This window comes from Thermobia domestica, chromosome 9 (genome assembly GCF_964235325.1).
Source record: "Thermobia domestica chromosome 9, izTheDome1.hap1.1, whole genome shotgun sequence".
NCBI lineage: Eukaryota > Metazoa > Arthropoda > Insecta > Zygentoma > Lepismatidae > Thermobia > Thermobia domestica.
In genome coordinates, this window is record NC_137462.1 from 234,587,416 (window position 1) to 234,602,321 (window position 14,906).

Below are 14,906 nucleotides of genomic sequence, written 5' to 3' on the forward strand. Positions count from 1 at the left end.
TGCATAGCCAGCCACTTCTTCATTGCTGGGAATAGGTGGAAGTCGCTCGGTGCCAGGTCGGGACTGTACGGCGGATGAGGAAACAACTTCCACTGAAAAGATTCAAGAACTTCACGCGTGACATTTGCCGTGTGGGGCCGGGCGTTGTCGTGAATCAACAAGATCTTAGAGCTCAACATTCCTCTGCGCTTGTTTTGAATTGCTCTTCTGAGGTTTTGCAGAGTTTGGCAATACCTTTGAGCGTTTATTGTAGTGCCTCTTTCCAGGAAGTCCACCAAAATCACACATTTTCTGTCCCAAAAAACAGTCGCCATCATCTTCCTTGCCGACATTGTTTGCATGCATTTCTTGGGTTTTTGGGGAGAACCTGTGTGCCCCCACTGCATTGATTGCAATTTCGTTTCACAGTTCACGTGTTTCACCCATGTTTCGTCACCAGTAACGATGCGATCGAGTAAAGAGTCACCATCCTTATTGTAGGCGTCCAAAAAGTGCAACGCTGCAGCCATTCGCTGATTTTTGTGGTCCTCTGTCAAGATTTTTGGAATCCATCTTGCACAAAACTTGTGGTAACCAAGCTTTTCGCTGATGATTTCGTGCAACAAACTTCGCGAAATTTGTGGAAAACTCAAAGAAAGTTCCGTTATTGTGAACTTTCGATTTTCACGGACTTTAACATCGACTTTTTCGACAAGTTCGGCAGTCACTTTGCTGGGTCTCCCACTTCAATCTTCGTCGTGAACATTGGTTCGGCCATTTTTAAATCTTATGACCCACTGTCGCACTCCACCTTCAGTGATAATGTTGTCCCCATACACTTCACACAGCTGCCGATAGATTTCTATCGGTTTACAGTTTTTTGCTGTCAGAAACCTTATTACTGCACGCACCTCGCAGCTCGCGGGATTTTCAATTAACGCAGACATTTCAAACCGTCACAGTATCTTAACGGAGCACAGCACGAACCTCTCACTAGCACGGCTAGATGCCGACTGAGCTGCGCAACGCTCTGACCCCAAGATGGCCGCGCTAGCCCCGCCCCTAGCGGACACAGACGAAAACGTAATCTACTTTCTGGATAGCCCTCGTAATTAAAGCTATTTTATTACTAGATTGCTTCAGTTATCTGAAAAAAGATCAATTGAAATTAAATGTGGGTAATGTTTAAAATTAGATTTACATTTCTGAATGGTAACAGTGACGCTATTTTTAAATGAATCAGTCTCATGCTTCACAAATACTAGTTTGCAATTCATTTCAATCATACTAAACTCACAAGGAGCGGACATGAACCTGTCATCCGGATATCCTGATCAAACCTAGTCTATTCGATAAACATAACAAAGACATGTTAATGCAAAAAAAAAAAAAAAAAAAACATTAGGTGCCGTGGAAAACTGAGTAACTCCCTGGGTCTCATTAACTCTGTTAGTATATGGAAAATAGTAGTCTCCCAGTGAAGTAGCTATTGCATCAACACTGCTGATTGTAAAGTCATGGTTTATAGTTCATTCTTTTTAGAATGAAACAAAGTTTCTATATGTGTTATGTATTGCACCGATAACGTACTTGAACAGGGAAAATCGGGATAATGCCGGAAAAAGTTTCTCTAGAAAACCTTCCCATTAGCTTTGGAGCCTTCTGGAGTGGCCCCGGGTAAAAGCAAACAATCAAATTGTATCTCGAAAAATACTATAGGGGATAAGAAATGAAAGTACCAAGTTTTGTATTGATGTACTTAATGGATATAAGGGAGAAGCTCGTATACCAATACATAGATCCATGGAAAGCTTGTTTCATGCTAAAGAGAATGAACTATACTCCATGACTTTCCTATGAACAGTGTTGATGCAATAGCTATTTTCACTGCGAGTCTACGATTTTGTTTATGCTAACAGGGTTAATGGGCCCAAGGACTTACTCCATTGTCCATGACACCTAACTTTTTGTGCGTAACTTATCTTTGTTATGTTTGTAGAATGTACTAGATTTGATTCGGTTGTCCGGATGACAGATTCATGTCCGTTCCTTGTCAGTATATGCCACCCGAGACTTAGCTTTGTTCCTAGACTTAGCAACTCTAGAAGGTATATAATGGATTCAGCAGACGGGGTACCGTAGAGTCCTTTCTGCGTTATCTTAAAGAAGATGAAATTTGATATTGTCCAAATAAGACCAAAGGACAACATAAACGACACAATGAATATATGACGCACTTCCCATACTCTGTGATGAAGCAGGTATAGCAGAATATTGTCTTATGCCTGAATGCAAGATGTGGGTCTTATATAAAATGTAAGTAAATTCTGTTTTTTTTTTTTTTTTTTTTTTTTTACTGACCTACAAGTGTATGATTATCACAGAATTTATGCCAAAATGTCATCGTATATAAACACCTCAGAGAAACTAAAAGACGCTATTTGTTTTTGAGACCTTGCATCTGTAATACTAAATTAGAAGCTTGTAGTATGTAGTCATGTAATACAGAGAATGAACTGCTTGCTTCGATCACGGGAAGTACAAGGTTGAAGGGTAGATCTTACTATACAGGTCAAAACAAATTTTCATACTTTGACCTTTTGCTCCGAAGCAGGTGTTTTTACTTCATGCTCATACTTTGAAGCATTTGCTTCTATTATATTCATCTGGCACATTTGCTTTGTTTGAACTACTTTTATTTTATTGATGACAGTGGTACGCATAAGGAAAACAGCTTTATCAGGTAGGAAAGTCAAAATATTTTAAGATAAATAGTAAAACATGTCTGAAAGTGCATATAGTAGCTAAAATTATTTAAATAGTAGCTAAAATGTCGGTTAATGGAAACTATTTTAACCCTCTTATCACCCTTTTGTAGACGCATTTCAATGAAACTGTTGTAATAATAATACAGTTGTGCTCTTGCACAATGTTGGTTGCAGCATAATAAACTTTCTATTTTATTCCTACTCTACTTAAGAACTAGTCTCTGTCTACTAACTCGATAAATTTTTCAAACAATTATCTTGAGCAGTCATTTGCTAATCACTAAAGATCTGTATTAATGATTTTTAAATTTAACACAATATTTTGTTATGTGCGTTTCTCACATTGGTAGAATAGATTTGTAGTATTTGAACCCTTCCTCTTCTAGGATACTCACATCATAAAAAAAATCTGTCATTATATCTCCTTCACATCCCTACCAAGTCTAAGTTTACATTAGAACAAAAATTAAAGAAAAATATAGCCTAACCATTAAAATAGTAAAACCAGCTACTCAAAACCTTAACTTCAGAAAAAAGTTGTAATTTTATTACTTTTTTTTGGAAATGTTACTCTTTAATTTTCGTTTATTTTACATAAAAAAGAAATTAACTGCTTGCGTACTTTTACAGTCCATTACAGCTAAATTGGCATATATGAATTTTATTAATGCAACAGTTTAGTTACGCCCAATGGTGTTAGATACTACTAAACGTACTAATAGAATAAGTGAGGCTACATTTATAGATTCTTGTGGAGTGTTTGCTTCATATGCAGGCAAATACATTGAATAAACCAAATGCAAGTACAATTTAAGAATAAAGGGATATGTGAGCAACATTAAACATACCGAAGAAAATATCGTTAGTCAGCATTTAAGAGAGTATAGCTAATGACTAATAAAAATAAAACCAAAACATGCATACAAAATCTGAACGAACAAATACGTTGTTGCGAGTCTTTCTACTGTGAACAAATATTTTTATATAAATTGTGTTTACAGTAAAATTCCTAATAAAGTGGTTCCTATCATTGTAATGTACATAAATAGTTCTCTGTAATAGTCACTCTAGAGTAGCCTTTCGTAACCTGGTTTCCGGAAGACGATCTCAGGGGGTGCGCATTCCAATCTGAAAAAGATATGGGCATGACAGTACCATACAAGAAGACATTTTGTACTGTAAACAGCTGCCGCTACACGTAACGACAAAACATATGTTCGAAATTCTTAACTCGTTTATGATGGAGAATCACATAGATTGGTCACATTGTGTAGACATTAGTAAAGACAGTGGTCGAGCAATGACTGGGAAGTATAAAGAACTGATATAGTACGCATCCAATCGATTGCTCCGTTAGCGAAATGGGCCCATTGTAGTATTCACAGAGAAACATAAGCCTCACGAGATGTGCCATACAAAATGAAAAGCTCTCTGGACGATTCAGTGAAAATTGTGAATTATATCAAGCCTCGTGCTCGTAATTCTCAATTATTCAATACACTGTGCAATATTTAGAAACCATGACCTTAAAATTCATACAGTATTTTCCATTAAAAAAGGAAAAACTGCAGTGAGTAAAAAATCCTTTCCTAGAGACGGAAAATGAGTTGCTAAAGAACGAAGAAAATCAGTTGTTGGAGCTCTGGTGTTCCTTCGCTATGAAAATGAAATATTCATCCTCCATACTGAGTAATTTCTGGTTGAATGCGCGATTGGTGTATAATAAAATCTCAAAAATGGGATCTAGTTAATAAATTGGAAGAAACAGGATAGCTTTTGAGTGAGGCAGGGAAGCATCGGCCTCCGCAGGTGGGTGTTGTGGAAGATGTCAGTTACAGACTCCTTAGGTCGTCCAAGAATTCTCTCCGTCGTTTGTCGCAAGAAACCGGCTGTTGCTATTCAACATGTGATTTATGGGTGTTAACACTAACACTTAATTTGTATTTTCACTAACACTCAATTTGAATTCTGCAGTTCCGCTTCAAAAATCCAAAACCTCGTTTCAATTCTAAGGTACACTGGCGAATATTTGCTGTTTTCTTCAGGCGTGGTCGATATTATTACTGATGAATTTAAACCAGTAAACATAGTCCCATAAATCTCCCATCTCTCCTTGATCCTTTGTAACAAACCGCGTGAAAATTGGAATTCAGTTAGAAATTCTGCAACCAAATATATATATATATATTTTTTTTTACAAAAATCACCCTGTACAAAATTCAATAGTTTGTTCACTTTGCTATTGAATTTCAGTTAACTTAGAAACGGAAAATCATTGAGAAGTTTCTAATGTTACATTACCGGTCCAAGACAGCGGGTCCAAACGTAAATTGTTGCAATAATGATACAAATTAATTTTGACTTTATATTACAAGAAAATATTTCTCTTGTGCCTGCGCTAATTGTAATTATCGGTAGAGTTGTATCGAGGGGATGGCAAGATTGGCCCCCACCAGGAATGCCCCCACTACGGCGCAACATATGTATAATTAACACTTAGAAAAGGTAACAAGTACTAAAATCACAATGCATTCTTGCGAAATGGTAAATTGTAGGACTGAAATAGCGCTTTTGTAAATAGTACGCTTTTAAACATATAAAAATTCTTAAAACTACTGCGGGGGAGAGGGCCGAGAGAGGGAATAGTGTGAAAGTTTGGGGAGCGACGAGGGAAGTTCTGCGAGGAATGCAGGATCATCTCTGTGTGGCTCTGATAGTTGTGACAATAAAATCTTCCAATTATACAGAAGTTAAACAATACGAAACGAAGATTTTTTTTCTAAGGGTGCTCTTCCTCAGACCATTAGCATACCTCTATGTTTCAGGGGGTGCACATTCACCCCAGCTCCCAGAGGCGGGTTTTGGGGCAGGGTTCCGCTAATTAATTAAATTATGTGTAACACACATGTACGTAAATATGTATATGAATGTGTGTATGTAAAATGTAAAATATGTTTGAGTCTGTGTCACCAACCCAAATAATAAGGCCCCACAGTACTAATTCGCCAAGGGTCCCTAAACATCCGTGGCTACGCCCATGGTTATTTTATAACAATTGACTGAATATGCTTTCTAAGTTTCTATCTCATCTTGGAAAGAGAATGCGGAAAACTCTCTAGATATACCAGTAAAAGGAATGACAACGTCCTTCACAGAGAACGTGTTAGCTCTCAGCCTTTCTTTCACTGATACTTGTTTACATAGTGGATGGATAGATAGAGAGTAACAAAGGGCTGAGATATGCAGATTCACCTGAAGCCAAATCAAAATTGTAGAAATGTTTGGACCAGCCCTGGCCATGGCGAGCAGATAGTGGAAACTCTCCTCGTGAACGCTCACGAGCATTCTACGTGCAAATACCGTTGTTCGTATTTCGTGCATCTTCGGGTTTCATCCTTCGAGGAGCGGAAGTGTTGTCAACCTTGGGGGTAATCACTAGCTTACCAAATAAAAAAGTATGTATGGTAACTGATTGCCATTTAGTGTAAAGTGTTTTTTACAATGTGGTAACCGTTAACTATAGACAACACAAACTTGTAACAGCAATCAAATGATAAACTATGAACGTTCCTTTCCTTCTGTTTTTCTTTTCTTTTGTTGAAGAAGGATGTGGTGGAACCAAACCAAAGCTTACATTTATAAAAATTTGCTAGTTTGCCCAATGTAAAACCAGTTTTCAAATAAATATATATATAATATTCAAATAAATATATATAAAACCAAGTTCTTAATCCGAGTGTGGGTTTGTTATATTATGTTGTCTCGTTTTTTTTTTTTTTTTTAGGAAAAGAGAGAATCTGTTGATACAAAAAAAAAATACTGTAACACTTGTTTGTAGTTATCAAAGTATTATCTCCAGAAAATTAGCTTATGCATGTATGTGTGTACGAATAGGCTTAGCAAGAGGTTGGTTGTGGAGATCAATACAGTATCAATAGGAAGAATAGTATTTCTTACTCCACTTTTAAAGTTACTTTGATCGCAAAGAATCAAACAAAATATTAAGAGATCCAAAGAGATTTTCCATTTTTAAGAGTGACCATTAGTGACTACCATTACTGCGTTTTTTTAAAACAAGGAGTGTCTTTTTAATAATGAAAACTATATTGTCCTTGGCTGGTTGCTTGCCGGTGGCTTGTTAAAAGTGAAAAAGAATGTTAAATCATATCAACGACTGAAGCTACACGCGTGTCTTTCTTCGATAGTTACTGATTGATTTTGAAAGTCACAACGTTGTAGGCCTACTGTAACAGCGTAAACTCGGAAAGAAACGTTTCAACTGAATGATACGAACAATTATTCCCAATGTCTTGAACATAAAACGTGGGTTCCACAGATAACGCTTAAAGTGGGCTGGACTGCACTGGAATTTCCTTCCGGCAAATTAGTGTTTGGTCGGAACTCAGTTTTTCTGTGTAATTGTCTCTCAACAACATTTGAACATTTCTTTTAGATAATAACTAACTAACTAACTAACTAACTAACTCTATGGCTTATGGAACCCGAAGGTTCAATGCCGCGTTCACAAAATATTTCCACTAACTTCTGTTCTTAGCCAACTGGATCCAGTTTCTACTCTGTACTCTTATTTCTGCAAGATCCATCTTAATATTATCTTCCCATCTACGCCTAGGTCTTACTAGTGGTCTTCTTCCAATTAGGTTTTCAGTCAAAATTATGAAAGCGTTTCTAATTTCTTCCATTCTGGCTACATGGCCTGCCCACCTGAGCCTTCTACACTTAATGACCCTAACAATGTTAGGTGAGCGCTACAAACTATGCAATTCCTCGTTATGAATTTCCTCCTATCCCCATTTTCATCCCTCTTTGTTCCGAATGATACTAGGAATAATAATAATAATAATAATAATAATAATAATAATAATAATAATAATAATAATACGGAAATCTAATAAGTATACACTATTTGGATGATTTCTAATTGAATAATATATTTACGAATAAAATCTACTCAAATAATCTTATTTGTTCCCCATCTCTGTTTCTTTTCCTACATTAGCATCCAGTGGCAATTTACGGCAGAACTCAAGCAGGTATTATGCATATTTCGAACATGATATTTTTATTATTATTATTATTATTATTATTATTATTATTATTATTCCTATCCTAATAGGAAAGATAAAGTTCTTGACCTGTTGCTAACCAACATGGATAATAGTTCCATTGTGTATGATGTCCCACCTTTAATAAAAATTGACCGCTTCCATCCACCTTTTGTTTTTGAATGGGAGGTAATTAAAAGTAATAATAACAATCAAGACAATATCTTTAACCAAACAAAAGTTTGTGATTTTAAGAATGCTGACTTCTTAGGTGTATATCAAGGTATCAAGGCAATGAATGAATTGAATGTAGATACAAGTGATATTAACACTATGACCAACAGTTTCTATGATAGTATATATAATGTTCTAGATACTTATGTACCTAAGAAAGTAGTCATTAATAAGCCCAAGTTTAAAGACCCCTGGATGAATAGGGAACTAAAAACTTTAATAAATAAGAAAACTAAATGTTTCGTCAAAGCAAGACAAACCAATGACAGTATGTGGTACCAAAGGTATTCTACATTACGTAAAATTGTAAAAAAGAAATATCTAGAAGCGAGAAAGGCCTATTATCTTAGTTTAGAAAACAGCATTGTTAGTGACAATAAGGTCTTCTGGAAAGTATTTAAAAACTCAGGTGACAAAAAATTACCTAATGAAATGAAATATAATGAAACAGTAGCTACTGCACAGACTGATGTTGTGGAGCTGTTTAAAGAAATGTTCAGTGAAAATTTTAATTTGGGACTAAGTCATGTAAATGGCCATAACATGTATTCTGCATCACCTATTTGTAGCGGAGATATAATTAATATACCTAATATTTCTGAATCGGATGTCCTTAGTGCAATTAAACAGATTAATGGAAGTACCTCTCCTGGTCCAGATAACATACCGTACTATATAATAAAAGCATGTGGTACTGAGTTATCATCCATTCTAGCAAATATATTCAATGAATCTCTCAGATGTGGAGAGTTTCCATCGACATGGAAACAAGTATATATTGTACCTGTACATAAAACAGAAGATAGAAGTAATATGAAAAATTATAGGCCAATCACATTAGTTAATGCATTTAGTAAGATATTTGAAATAATAATACATAACCATATATACTTTAATGTAAAAAATAAACTAACTGAATTTCAGCATGGGTTTTATAAAGGCAGATCAATTGTTACGAATCTTGTACATTTTACAGATTTTACGTACTTAGCTCTTAAAAACAGACTACAGGTTGACACTATATATATTGATATGTCAAAGGCTTTTGACTCTATAGAACATGGACTTCTAGTTCGTAAATTATCCAATGTTGGTCTATCTTCTCAGTATATTCGATGGTTCCAAAGTTATTTATCAAACAGAGAATATAGAGTGAAAATTGGTCATATAACTTCCAGTAATGGCTGCATAAAGAATGGTATACCTCAGGGATCTCCTTTAGGACCACTTCTTTTTTCATTATTTATTAATGACCTGACGGAAAAGATTAAATTCTCAAATATATTATTATATGCGGACGATTTGAAGTTATTCAGAATAGTGAATAGCGAATATGATAACTACTTACTCCAAAAAGACTTGGATAGTATTAGTATATGGTGTAAAAATAATCTACTGAAAATAAACTGTGATAAAACTAAGTTTATTTCATATACCAATAAGACGCAATACTATGTTAGCAAATATGTCATAAATGGAATATCGCTGCAGAAAGTTGAAAAGATTAAAGATTTAGGCCTAATATTTGATATGAATATGAAATTTAATTATCATATTAATGACATAGTACATAGAACACGAAAGACTATAGGGTTTGTATTTAGACAGTGGCCTGAGTTTAAAAATGCAAATACATATGTCTATCTATTTAAGGTACTTGTAAGACCCAGATTAAAATTTGGTGCAATTATATGGAATAATATATCCACAACATTATGTAGCAAAATTGAATCGGTTCAAAAATGTTTCATTAGACTATTGTGTAGAAATAAGAAAAAAGATTACTACTCTCATAGTTATGATTACTGGAACGAATACTGGGGGTTGCAAGAATTACATGTAAGAAGAAAAATGATAGAGAAAAACTTTATTCAGAAAATTTTAGATAATAGATATAGTAGTGAATACTGCCTACATAATATAGGTATAAGGGTACCAACATATAACCTTAGAAAAGCATCGGAAATGATTCCCATGAATAAAAATTCTATAATTTTAAGAAAACTGACAAGTTCTTTTAATATATTATCGGGATAACTGTATTTATTGAACTGACGTATAGATTTTAATAGGTATGTATGTTTTATATAGTATATCTGTATGTTTGACGGCATCCTTATTTTAAGGACAATTTTAAGAAAATTGACTAACTATTTTAATGAATAATGAATTAATTATGTTTATGTAGACAAGATAGAAATAATAAAATTATGTGTATATTATAAGATAGACAATGACCTCCTGTCGTCGAAACAAATGTATTAACATTAAAAGGAATATAAGATGTGTGTTATAACCCTTAGTTTTATGACTAAGTGCTGTATTTTTGCTATCTGGCTGTTCATGGCACTAAAATAAATATATTATATTATTATTATTATTATTATTATTATTATTATTATTATTATTATTATTATTATTATTATTATTATTATTATTATTATTATTATTTTCAACCTCTCGTCGTTCTGCTATCAATCTAGCAACGAAAGGCGTTTACAACTTAGCAAACGTGAAGCGGTGACAAGTTACAGACCGAGTGCTAATGTAATACAACGTCACGAATTGTGTAAGCAAGCTAAAAAGGTCTGAAACAATTCGTTCCCGATGTTTGCAGTCGTTTTTACGTCTGTAAGCTGACAGGTTTAATATTAGTTTCTTTCTTTCTTTCTTTCTTTCTTTCTTTTTTGTTCATTTGTTAGTTACTTCAACGCTAACTGTAACCTCTACCATGCGTCTTCCTCGACCAAAAAACGTACCAATTTTATTTCCTGCATTGTTATCGCGTCACTGCTTTCGAAATAGGGAGGGGGAGAGCACACCTGCACTTTCACGCTTGCGTCTGTTCAATGCTTCAACATCGTGCGAATTTCTGACCAGGCTTGGCCGTAGGTTTTTTGCCATCGTGTGTGGTTGGCAACACTTATCGGATGTAGTGGAAGGGGCGAAGCTACCAACACCTGTGCTCACCCGTTCTTGTCTCCGCTCGTGCTCGCTCACGCTTCGGCTCCGGGAGCCAATTCATGGACAGACCTGTTGTAAATAGACTGCAGGTGCACTAAAAAGGTTGTTGGATGGATACCTCTGTCCCGCCCAGTTCAAGTGTGCATACTTCAGTCAGGGGTTTCCTGGACGCATTCATACTGACTGGTACGATCTTTCAGTTCTTCCCACTAGAGACGCTAGTAATGACAGCTAGCTGAAAAACTGAGCATCTGGTGGCGAAAAAGCAAAATACTTGGAGAAGGAATGGGGAGGGGAGAAAGTAAATTTAATACCGTTTGCCACGACATACGAACCTTTGATAATCAAATTTTCCGCATTTTCTTATCTGAAGAATAATACAGGTTGAGAAAGATCTGGAAATGCTTCAAAAAATAAATATTGCGGTGAGCACGAACGCCCTGCACCGTTTATTTCTATATGATTAGTAAACATCTTTAATCATTGTTTTTCAAACGAGCTTTTATCTCTATCATTGCTAAAGTAGTTGAGTGTACATTATTATGTACATTATGTGTACATTATACCTCTGGAATCAATTCAGGAGTTACTTAACTCAATTTGCGAAAGTTACAAGCTTTGTTGCAGCCCAAAGTAGCTCCAATAGAGTATTAGCTATGTAAGCTGCATTTTATTAAGATGTATTTATTATTTTGATGACTATGTGTACGTACATGAATATAGGCATTTTATTAATTGTGTTAATTAGCTGTATGTGCAACTAGATCATGAGTTTTTAAAGCTAATATTACTTCTTTAAGATTTCATTATTATTGATTTATGCAGTTTATGTTTTTTTTTTTAATTTTACTATCTTCGAGTAAATTTTCTTTCACAGAATGGTATTAGTAGAATCTTGTTTGTATCGTTATAAATTCTTTCCTATAAAATAAGAGCTGCGGCATTTTTAAACACTTTGTGTAAATTGATGTTGCTTATTTGTGCGTTCAGAGCTCTGTTATGCATGTGACTTAGTGACTAATGTTGAAAGACAAAAAGTGACTTTTGCTAAGACAAATAATGAAATGAATGGTACTTGTCAATAACATGACAACCAAGTATTAATTAAAAGTAAATGAAATTTCATATTGTTGCTGAAGAAGTTAAGTCCCGCAAGGGCGTCGGTGGAGCAGTAACAGAAATGATATTACGCATTCACTTTGAAAATTAACATGTGCAATCTTCGCTTATATAAAATACAGAAACCGTTTCTTCGGCAGACAAGCAGAAAGGTATTGACCATTGTGCGATAAAGGATAATTATAAGCAGCTAAGGTAAGTATAATGAATTATTATTATTATTATTATTAAAATAATAATAATAATAATAATAATGATAATAATAATAATTCAATATAATCATTTTTCATATTATCTTTTCATATAACGAATATCTGATTTAGTGAAATTTCCACTTTGAGAAAACCCACATTCAAGCATTCTTCCAAGAGGGGCGTACAGAAAGTGTTCCAAGGGTTCAGAAATTCAGTAGTACGCCTAATATTTAATGCAGTGAAAAAGACCTTTTAGTTGGCTAATGAGTTTGGAGTTATTCGGAAGGTGGACTGACAACCATGTAGGCGACATTTTTGAAAATGTTGTAGTAAGTGTCATCTTATTTTTAAGAAGGGGCTTTTAACCCTTTGGGGATCTTATGGTACAATTTGTACCATACGCATTTTTCATGGTACATTGCATTATTTCTGTTCTATTTGAGCTTTTTCGTCCGTTTTTTTTTTCAAGTCCAGAAACATTGTAGAAGACATTACGTATGGTTTCAGACTGTCCTGCGTCCAGACATAGGAGGCGATGACGTCATAATCTTAACATCTATTTTTTCCCTTTTTTAGCCTATGTTCATTATTTTTTGGCGGGCTTATTTTTGAACGTAGAAGATTGAAATTTTGCACAAACATTCAGTCTACCGAGTAGTATTTATCAGATTTTTTCCGATCTCTGCATTAAAACGGGAAGGGGGTCCAGAGAGGGGGAAATTGAGAAAAGGGATTTTTATACCAAAAAATCCCGTTTCTCACGATTTTCCCGCCTCACATACATGATGGAGACACGAGAGTCATATCGTCTGAAAGGCAGTTCCATTCTGAAGATAATGACGTTCGAATTATCATTCTAGGGTAATTAGGGCCATCTCAGTGAATTTTTATCCAACTATACTTCTGTATAGGGTAAAAGTGGAGCATGGTCGGGAAATTTTTTCTGGCGGGCCTAATTTTTCACGTAGAAGATCGAAATTTTGCACAAACATTCAGTCCACCGAGTAGTATTTACCAGAAATTTTTTCCGATTTCTGCGTAAAAACAGGGGGGTCCAGAGGGGCAAAAGATGAAAAAAGGGATTTTTAGGCCAAAAAATCCCTTTGGTCAGTATTGTCCCGCCTTACATACATGATAGCGACACGTGAGTCATACCGTCTGAAAGCCAGTTTTATTCTAAAGAGAATGATGGGCGACACATGACCGTAGAGTAATTAGGGATGTCTCAGGAAATTTTTTCCCTAAGATCATGATGTTTTGAGGTAGTTTTGGGCATGGTGGGAATTCCTGATAAAATTTCTCCCGCCCTTACTACTAAGATAGAAACTTGAAATTTGGCACACACATTCAGTATACCAAGTACTATTTCTCCGATTTTTTTAGATGGCTACGTTCACACAGGGGGGGTCCAGGGGGGGCCAAAATTCGAGAAAAAAATTCCTCCGAAATTTTCACTTTGACATTTTTTCCCGCTTCTGGTATATTGTATGAGCATGCAAGTGATACCATTTGAAAGCCAGCTCTATTCTGAAGAGAATGAGGTATGAACCATGATCCTAGCATAAATAGTGACGATTCAGTAGCTGCTTGACGGAAAGTCTTAAAAATAGCCCAAAAAGCCAGGATCCGGAAGAAAATTACATTTACTAACTTAAGAGGTTCCGAAAACACTATACTTTTTATCACAAACGTTGAACGCACCCCCTCCCAGCATATCGATACTAACGAAAGTGACCTAAAAATGACTCAAGCAAAGTTAATAACAAACTATTTAGTCATTATCTGCTATGAAAGTAATAATTTCAAACGATTTCTCCCGGAGTGAATTTCAATACGCGGGGGAATAAATAAAATTAATATTGTAAATATACTGGCAACTCTTATTGAGCACGACCGAAGGTTTTGTCCAGAGGTTGGAGGGGTTCCATTGCTACGGGGTTAATCCCATCCTTGCCTCTCCCTAAAATCGTCACTGCTTGATGATGAGATAAACAACACCGATTTCATTTTTCGACATTGTTCCATCACGTTTTAGAAGTTGAACTTTTGAGAACACTACAATATGTCTTCACTTACTTCTATAATGAATTTATATAGCCTACCTAATTTCAAGTTCCTAATATGACAAACTCCTAGATACTCTTCATTTGATTTGAAGGGGAAAAAAGACAAAATAAGGGAGACAGAAAATACCACAGTTGTGTTTGGATGATAAATTTGTTTTGTAAACTACGAAGAAACCCTAATTGAATCGATGAAATATTTATTTATATAAAGAAAATTATTATTTGTGTGGGAATGTGCACTAATCTCATATCCATTGGCGAGGAAAATGTCACCTTGTTAAGAAACTGTGGCAGAAAAGAAACTATTCTTTCTGCGTAGAACAAAGAATTTTAATTACATACTTGGTAAAGCAAAGTATCGATAACATATTTTTCAAACAATCTTCTGCATTATAACGGATATAATATAGGAATTTTCTGCCAAAATTGGGTGTTTATAAAAAGAATCCATACAAGCAAGGAACTTTGCACAGTTGTATTACTTGACGAGCTTCAGTTTTTAAAGGATTACTTTAA